This window comes from Phoenix dactylifera, chromosome 11 (assembly GCF_009389715.1).
Source record: "Phoenix dactylifera cultivar Barhee BC4 chromosome 11, palm_55x_up_171113_PBpolish2nd_filt_p, whole genome shotgun sequence".
Classification (NCBI taxonomy): domain Eukaryota; kingdom Viridiplantae; phylum Streptophyta; class Magnoliopsida; order Arecales; family Arecaceae; genus Phoenix; species Phoenix dactylifera.
Genome location: NC_052402.1, coordinates 7,793,612 through 7,803,078, shown reverse-complemented (window position 1 = coordinate 7,803,078; position 9,467 = coordinate 7,793,612).

Below are 9,467 nucleotides of genomic sequence, written 5' to 3'. Positions count from 1 at the left end.
TTATTATTATTAAAGTTGGAGGGAATCACGTCCGCACCCTTAAGCTTCTCGGAGCTTTTATAAGGGAACCTGCGCCCTTTGGCGCTTCGAGGTCGCTTTAGTCGGCGAGCTTATGATGGGGTCTGCGTCCTTACGTTTCCCGAAGCAGTCGCAATGGGGATGACGCCTTTCGGATCTCCGAGATCGCTTCGTGCGGCGAACCCATGATGAGGGTCCCCGGGCCCGATGAGGCGGTGCCTCGATCTCGTGGTCGAGGTCTCCCTCATAAATAAGTATGCCGTTTCGTGCTTCAAAATGAACACGCGGCGTGATCCGAGGTCGGACGCTTCTGATCTCGTATTAGTGGATCACTGATCTGGGGAGGTGGAGGCTACATCGGCACTCCACGTGTCCCGGAGGCTTATTAAATGAAGGGAGCGGGGGTGACGTCCGCTTGTCTTTCAAGGAGGTCCGATTTTGCGGACCCATGATGAGGCCGTGAGATCCGATGGGACAGCGTTTCGATTTTGTACCCGACTTATTGATCCGAAGTGAATGTGGTGCCTCGGCTTCTGAGGCCGACATGCGGCGCAATCCGGTCGAGGATGGGAACCGATCCGGTCGATCGGGGCCGTCAGGGGGGTCTATATAAACCCCACGAGTCTGCCCTAAGAATTCTATTTGGTTGCTTCTCATTTTTGCCGTCTCCTCCTTCGCTCCACCCTTCGACCAAATTTCGCCGACGGTGTCCGGAGCGATTTCCGGCGACTTTCCGTAGGTTCCCACCCTGTACTAGCTAGGGTTCCTTTTCCTCCTCCCTCCTCTATCTTCAGTTTTATTTCATTTTTCTTCAAAATGGGTCTCGGTCCCGAGGAAGTAGGGTCGAGTTTGTCGGGGGAGGAGTTGGAGTTGATCCACTCCCGGTTCTTCTTCCAGCTTGGGTTTCATCTCGAAACTGCGGGACCGGAGGATAGGGTGACGCAGCCGCCCCCAGGTCGGATTGCGGTTCACCGCGAGACGCTCTGGGCTGGCCTGCGGTTCCCTATTCACGAGTTCGTGAACAACTTGCTGGTCGAGTACCAGCTCATCCCAGCACAGCTTGCTCCGAACTCGTGGAGGACCATAATCGGGTTCCTGTCCTTGTGTCTCGGGCATGGGATCCCGACCTCTGTTAGCGTCTGTCGTCGGTGTTTTTTATTAAAGAAAAATCCGGCGGACGCAGGGTGGCTATACTTCGCCTTTCGGGGCGGTATGTCACTATTTCAGAGTGCCCCTTCCTCTATTCATGAGTGGAAGGGGAAATTTTTCTTTCTTGCATCCGAGGTGCCGTGGGGGTTCAACCCGAGGTGGGGGCAACCTCGGTTGAAGGCTCTCAATAGGCTCTCCGAGCCTTCAGGGAGGGAGTTGAGGGTCTTGGACTCCCTACGGGCCCTCGGGAAGGGGTTCAACCTGACCGAGCTCTTACGGGAGGACGCCTTGGCGAGCGTAGGCTTGAGTTCAGCGTGCCCCGAGGGTAAGGGTAGTCGTATCGCTTCGTTTTTATCTGCTTTCTCTTCTCATAAATATTGGTCTGACACTTAAGAAAATTTTTGGTTTCAGATATCCCCCACATGCCGACCAGCAACACGTCCCTTTTCTCTCGAATAAAGAGGCGAGAGGCCGAGGCCGGGGGGGCTATTCCCCAGCCTCGGAAAAAGTCGAGATCGGCCGGTGCTTCTTCATCGGCCGGGACGAGAGGCCCAGAGGCGGGGGCCTCTGCAGCCGACCAGGGGCGGATGTTGGCCGCCGGTGATGCGGGCTCGGCGGCCCCGCCTTGTACTGCCCCCGTCGCCCAGCGGGGGCCGACCATGATCCACCTGCAACAATTGGGGCCTGAGCCGAGAAGAGGCCCCGAGGTCCCCAGTTCGGGAGAGCCGAGCTCTTCAAGGGGGCCAAGGGAAGAATCGGCCGAGCCGGGGTCCCCTCTCCTCGACGGGAGCTCGGCTATACACGACGTCGATGTCGTACGAGCCGTATTTCGGCGTGCGATGCTTCCAGCGGACCGGGCCGAGTTCCGAAACTTGCCGCTGGAAGAGATCGTCGACGGTACCTACCGCAATACCGTTCGGATAAGCTACTTTCCCAACTTTCCTTAGGCTACTGGCGAACACGCTGTATGTTTTTCGACTCATAATTGCTTCATCCTTTTCCTCTCGCAGCACATTCACGAGGTCGACACCCTGGTATTCATTGCCCAAGGGTGTCAAGAAGAGACTTGGCAGCTCAGCCGGCAATTGGAGCCGGCTAAGAAAAGAATTGTCGAGTTAGAGGCGGCACTGGCCGAGGCCGAGGCGCGGAGGGAGGCCACTAAGGCCGGGCGCCTAGCTATGGTCAAGGTGCTCGAGGAGGAAAGGGCCGCCCATTCGCTAGCCAGGTCGGCCCTGCGCGCCTCGAAGGCGCGACTGGGGGAGGCCCAGTCCGAGGTCGCGGGCCTTAAGTACGAGGGCGGGGTCTTCCGCCTCAAGATCGAGCAGCTTGAGGCCCGAGAGAAGAGGGCGCTCGAGCGAGCCGAGAATGCCGTGGAGCTCTTCAAGGACTCGGACGAATTCCGCGACATGCTAGAGGAGGAAACCGTGGATGGGTTCCTCCGCGGCTTCGAGAATTTCCGGAGGCAGATGGCTCGGTTCTGGCCCCAGCTCGATCTCTCCACGATTCGTCCGAGGATGAGGTTGGGCTGCGACTCCGACGACGACGTTCCTGAAGCCCTCGCGCCCGAGGAGGAGTCTGCCGAGGTTGAGGCGGACACAGCCGCGCTGGCGGCGACGGAGGCTCCCCTGAAGGAAAAAATTTCCGAGTTGTCCGATAAAATCGAACGCCAGGCATGAAAAATCAGTTTTAATTTTTTTTATTTTATTTATAACAATTATAAATATTAAATTTAACTTTTATGTAAAATTACCTCAAGCCCGTAGCGGAAGTTGGTCGAGGTAATTTGAATCTGGATCTGGATCTAGATCCCTGAAGGTAGCTCTGTAAGGCCTGGATCTGCAAGCCCTCTACTTCGCACGCACGTCGAGCTTCGTAGGAAGGTTGGACGATATCTGTATTTTGCAAAACCACTTTTTGCAAAAAGGACCCTAGAAGAAACACTTTTCTTTTCTTCTCTTCTTCTTCTTCCTTCTCTCCCGTTTCCAACCCGAGAGCTTCAATTTTGGACTGATCGCAGAGGAGAAGAGAGGAGACTAGAAAGCCGGATCTGAATGCTTGCCACTGGGAGAAGATTGAGAGAGAAGGACCACTTCTTCTCTCTTCCTCTTCTCAAAAATCCCACCGAAGCCGCCTCTGTCTGTGAAGTTTCTTCCCAAAATTTCACGGACAGATTCACACCTTTTTCTCTCTGATTCGTTCTGTATTCAAGAGGAAAACGTTGGTCTATCTATAGGCCAACGCAGAGAGGATTTAAGAGGAGTAATGACTGTCTTTACGAATCCATACGTTATAAATTCATAACGTTTGTTTCAAAAACAAACGTGGGGAAAAAACAGTAAATCCATCCGATAACAACCGGATTTCAAAAATCAAATTTAACCGGAATGTAGCCGGTTCAAAACCGGACATTCCGGTCCAGACGGCAGAGCGGCCGGAGGCCAGACGGTGGCACGGTGTGGAGACGAAGCCGGGAGGAAGAAGGCTCTGTTTTCTCCTCCCAGGCTTTTCTCCATCGCGGTTCACAAAAAAAATCCTTAAGGGTCCATGAGGGGCAGTGGTTCACGGGTCCATGGGAGTTTAAAAACAAGTCAGCCGTAACCATTTAAATGAGATTAGTCAAATAGGAAATGGGTTAGCCCATTTTGAAATAAAGCAAGCCTATTTGGTTCTAAACCAAATTGACAGCCCATTTGAATGATTTTTGACCCGAAAAAATTCCACATGAGTCCGACTCATGAGAGATACAATTAGGTCCAGTTTCGGCTCGATCCAAGTCCGACTTAGATCAGAACAAATATGAAATTAAATCCCAATTAAATCATGATCGAGCCCAATTACACTAATTTAGACCCAATCAAATCCAATCTCAACAATTGAGTCCTGATCAAGTTCCATTACATTAATTGAAACTTGATTGACCCGAAATACAGACTTAATTAGTTGTTCATCCATGAAATTTAGCATGTACCTTATGTTCAGTGCTAGCTGAACATAGACAGAACCAAATTCCAAATGACCCACAATTTAATTCTTAATTAAATTGGGTCAAGACCTTCTTACTTAGTTTGACTAATGTGCGTGACTCCGATAGGTTCGAACACTAAGCCGGTAGTACATGGACTACTCCATGCACTAATCGAGGTGACCATCTAGCAATGATACCCGATGTCCGGATAGGTCGAATATGCAAAGCAACATTCAAGAACCTAGACGTATGGCTGTTGCATAATTCATCCCTATGACCATCGATGCTCAAGATGACCTCAGAGTGGACTGTCGAATTCTGGGTCCGGTCATCCATAGTGTATTTCAATTAATCAAATCAAGTGACCATCACTTGGTTTACCCTGGCCAAGGTTTTACTGAATTGAAATACAGCGAGACATTAACTCCTATAATCTGGAGCGGTCAATCCCATCTTGACTCGTACACAGACTTCGCGAGTACTTGACTGCACCCAGCATCCTTCCGATCCCTGAATTAGAAATTCAGGTCATCCAGTGCCTAAGTACAGTGAGTTGCTTGCAAGTCCCCGTGACAGTCTCAGGTCTAAGGGGTACTTATGCCCATACGCTTTGCGAGCTAACTCCCGACAGTAGAGTGCTATGCAGGTGAGTCACTGTTCAGTGATGTTGTACTCCTACATCTCACCTGTATGCCATACAGTGTCTCCACACTTCTTGGTTTAAGAGGACAACCAACTAAATGACACACAACGACCTATACTTGACATAGCTATTGTCCAATTGACAGCTCATCATTTGGTCGTGAACTGGTTTAAGGACTAAATGATAAAACCTCTTTTATCCACTAAATTAGTCCTAAGGACTTCATCACAATACACAGGAGTTCAATTTGAAGATGTAACACTTGTGATGAATAGAAAATTGCCAGAATAAATTTTTATTCATTTTAATAAAAAATATATACATAATCCAATTTCTTACAATTAAAAATTGGCTTTGGGACACAATTCCCAACATCCCCCTCGCGGAATTACCGAGGACGCCCCTGAGGTACCCGCCGAGGTCCCCGCCGCAGACCCCGGGCCTGTATCCGCCGAAGGCCCCCAGGTCATCGCCATAGATGACCCCGAGGGCGACGCCGACGCTGCTGCCGCCTCTTAGGACGTAGACTTTTTTTTCTTTACTGTAAATGAGGTCGGCCTTCACACTTGTTAAACAACCGACCTCCAATTTTGTACTTAGCCTTTCGGCATTTTGCTAATGAAAGTATCTTTTTTTGTCACTTTGTCTTTCTTTCTTCTTTTGTTGTAAACGGGGCTGGGATCTTAACTTATCGTTCCACCGGCTGTCCGCTTCATATCTTAGCTTTCGAGCTGCTTAACAGAGGCGTGTCTCTTCATCGGACATACCTTCGCTCCCGCTAGTTCTGATCGCACTGACCAGAGGGAGCTCCGAGCTTAGGTTTTTAGGAAATTTTTCTAAGTCCTACAGCTCGGACTCTAGGATCGCAAAGGTGGCCATGTTTGGCTTTTAGGTTTGTGAGGCACCGAGCTTGGGCCTTAGTCCTCCAAGCGGGGCCATGCTAGATTTGCGCTGGCCGCTATCTGGGGAGTCTAATTGATCTTCCGAACTCGGTTCCCAGATTATAGGACCATAGAAAGGGTTGGTGCCGTCCCGCATGGGGGAGCATGAGCTAATAATCGAGTTGTCGCCAGGGTTTTCATAATTATCGTCCTCGGACTTTGCCGAGGTTTTGGTGAGCGGGGTCGGGACTTTTAAAGAATACCTCGGCCCTTCCGAACTCAATCAGCACGTCCGCGGTCGAGGTTATTTTCATAGCTCGACATTAGTGTCCACATATGGGGGTCGAGTTAGGCCCTAGTTTACGAAGACTTACATGAGTCGCCGTGGAGGTTCAACAGACGGAGCATGCATGAGGTCGATGGAGGATTAGTCTCAAACCGACTTGTAGGAGTAATCTGGCTTTGGCCAGAATAAAGTTTCGACCCTGATCGAGATTTCGCTAGCAACGTGTAGATGAATATGACAAGGCGAATATCGAGTAAGATGTACCTTATGCATTTTCAAAGTAGTGCTCCACATAGCGGGGCGGACTGCTTCGTTTCCCCGTCGACTTTCGGAGTCATTCTGACTTTTGGGGGGCTCGGTCTTCTTACGGACCCGACAGTGCCCGCCGAGGTCGAGAGGATTTGGGGATGCTTTATTGGCCCGCGACTCTTCCCGAGGTCGAGGGAGTTTGGGACTCTCCGGCCTTAATTGAGGAATCTTGTGTCAGGTCGGTGGGTTTGGGAACGCTCTACCGACCTGCGATACGTCCTGGGGTCGAGGGAGTTTGAGACTCTACGGTCGACCCCCGAGGCATTCCGACCTTAGTCGAGGAATCGTTCGTCAGGTCGACGGGTCTGGGTACGCTCTATCGACCTGCGACGCTTTCCGAGGTCGAGGGAGTTTGGGACTCTACGGTCAACCCTCGGGGCATCTCGACCTTAGTCGAGGAATCTTGCATCAGGTCGGTGGGTCTGGGAACACTCTACCGACCTGTGATACGTCCCGGGGTCGAGGGAGTTTGGGACTCTACGGTCGACCCCCGGAGCATCCCGACCTTAGTCGAGGAATCGTTCGTCAGGTCGACGGGTCTGGGTATGCTCTATCGACCTGCGACGCTTCTCGAGGTCGAGGGAGTTTGGGACTCTACGGTCGACCCTCGGGGCATCTCGACCTTAGTCGAGGAATCTTGCGTCAGGTCGGTGGGTCTGGGAACGCTCTACCGACCTGTGATACATCCCGAGGTCGAGAGAGTTTGGGACTCTACGGTCGACCCCCGGGGCATCCCGACCTTAGTCGAGAAATCGTTCGTCAGGTCGACGGATTTGGGTACGCTCTATCGGCCTGCGACGCTTCCCGAGGTCGAGGGAGTTTGGGACTCTACGATCGACCCTCGGGGCATCTCGACCTTAGTCGAGGAATCTCGCGTCAGGTCGGTGGGTCTGGGAACGCTCTACCGACCTGTGATACGTCCCGGGGTCGAGGGAGTTTGGGACTCTACGGTCGACCCCCGGGGCATCCTGACCTTAGTCGAGGAATCGTTCGTCAGGTCGACGGATCTGGGTACGCTCTATCGACCTGCAACGCTTTCCGAGGTCGAGGGAGTTTGGGACTCTACGGTCGATCCTCGGGGCATCTCGACCTTAGTCGAGGAATCTCGCGTCAGGTCGGTGGGTCTGGGAACGCTCTACCGACCTGTGATACGTTCCGGGGTCGAGGGAGTTTGGGACTCTACGGTCGACCCCCGGGGCATCCCGACCTTAGTCGAGGAATCTGAGGATCACAGATGACCCAACATTAGAAGAAATAATCATAATTATTGAAATGGGCGAATTATTTGTAGAAAGGAGACTGAGCTCATATTCCTGATCGTCTTGGACCCCTAGGGGTTTCATTGGTAGTACATTCGTAGATTCTCGGAGTTCCAGCTTCGCGGAATTGGATTTTCCTCTAGGGATTTCAACTTGTATGCTCCGGGTCGTTGTACTCGAGAGATTTGATACGGCCCTTCCCAATTTGGCGCGAGCTTTCCCTGCTCGGTCAGTTGAGAAGCCTCGGCTCTCCTGAGGACAAGATCCCCTACTTTGAAGAGCTTGGGCTTAACTCTGGAGTTGTAGTATGGGGTCGTTTTCTGTTGGTATCTTGCCATACGGACCCGGGCGACCTCTCGTGTCTCTTCAACGAGGTCCAGGTTGTTTCTAAGCCGAGAAGACTTGGTGTCGGGGTCGTAATGCTCCACCCTTGGAGAAGGGAGGCCGATTTCCAGCGGGATAACGGCCTAGTGCCATATGCTAGGTTGAAGGGGGTCTCTCCTGTGGGCAGTCGGAACGTAGTCCAGTACGCCCAGAGGACATTGTACAAGTCCTCGACCCACTGTCCTTTGGACCGATCAAGCCTAGCTTTGAGTCCCTGCAAAATGGTACGATTAGTTACCTCAGTTTCTCCGTTTGTCTGGGGATGGGCGACCGAGGTGAAGCGGTGGTCGATGTCGAGCTCAGAGCAAAATTCTCTGAAGTGGACATTGTCGAACTGTCGGCCATTGTCGGATATAAGGATACGGGGAAGTCCGAATCTGCAAATTATGGACTTCCACACGAAGTCCCGCATCTTTTGCTCGGTGATCTGGGCTGCAGGTTCGGCTTCGACCCATTTGGTGAAGTAGTCGATGGAGACGACCAGAAATTTTCTTTGCCCGGTGGCCAGAGGAAAGAGCCCCAGAATATCAATCCCCCATTGGACAAACGGCCAGGGGGCGATGATTAAAGTCAGCAGGGCCGAAGGTCGGCGTTGGATGTTAGCATTCCGCTGGCACCGGTCACACTTTCGAACGAAATCCGTTGCATCTTTCTGGAGCGTGGGCCAGTAATATCTTTGTCGCAGAATCTTATGGGCTAATACCCGACCTCCCAGGTGATTGCCACAGATTCCTTCGTAGACCTCTCGGAGGGCATAGTCCGCCTCAGAGGGGCGGAGGCATCTGAGAAGAGGAGAAGTAAATGATCGACGATAGAGTTTGTTTTCATGCAAGACGTACCGGGGAGCTTGGCGCTTGATCCGGCGAGCCTCTGTCTCATCCTGGGGAAGGGTTCCGTTCTGAAGATAGCAGACGAACCCGTCGATCCAGCTCGGTTCAAAGTCGATACACATGGTGGGTTCTGGTTCATCCGTGCTGGGAGTCCGAAGATATTCGAGCGCTGTCCCCGTGGAAAGCTCACTCATGCGGGAGGTCGCTAGCTTGGACAACTGGTCTGCTCTGAGATTCTTCGCTCTGAAAATGTGTTGGATACTGAAAGAGCTCAGGGCAGACACGAGTTCCCGCACTTTTTGGAGATATTTCTGCATGGATGGCTCTTTTGCTTCAAAGTCCCCCTGGATCTGGCTTACTATCAGCTGGGAATCACTGATGGCCTTCAGGTCTTCTACTTTCAGCTCCTTTGCTAACTTGAGCCCGGCGATGAGAGCCTCATACTCGGCCTCGTTGTTCGAGGCCGGAAACTCGAGGCGTAAGGCTTGCTCGGCCACCACTCCTTCTGGGCTGGTGAGGATGAGTCCAGCCCCGCTACCCCCCGAAGTTGACGACCCGTCTGAGTATAGGACCCATGGTAGCCTTGGGGTTTCCTCTATGGATACAGATGGTAGCTCGGGGTCGTCCGGCAGGGTGCACTCTACGATGAAGTCGGCGAGTATTTGAGCTTTAATAGCCGGCCTGGACTGATATTCAAGGTCAAATTCTCCGAGCTCGACCGCCCATTTGGCGATCCTCCCCGC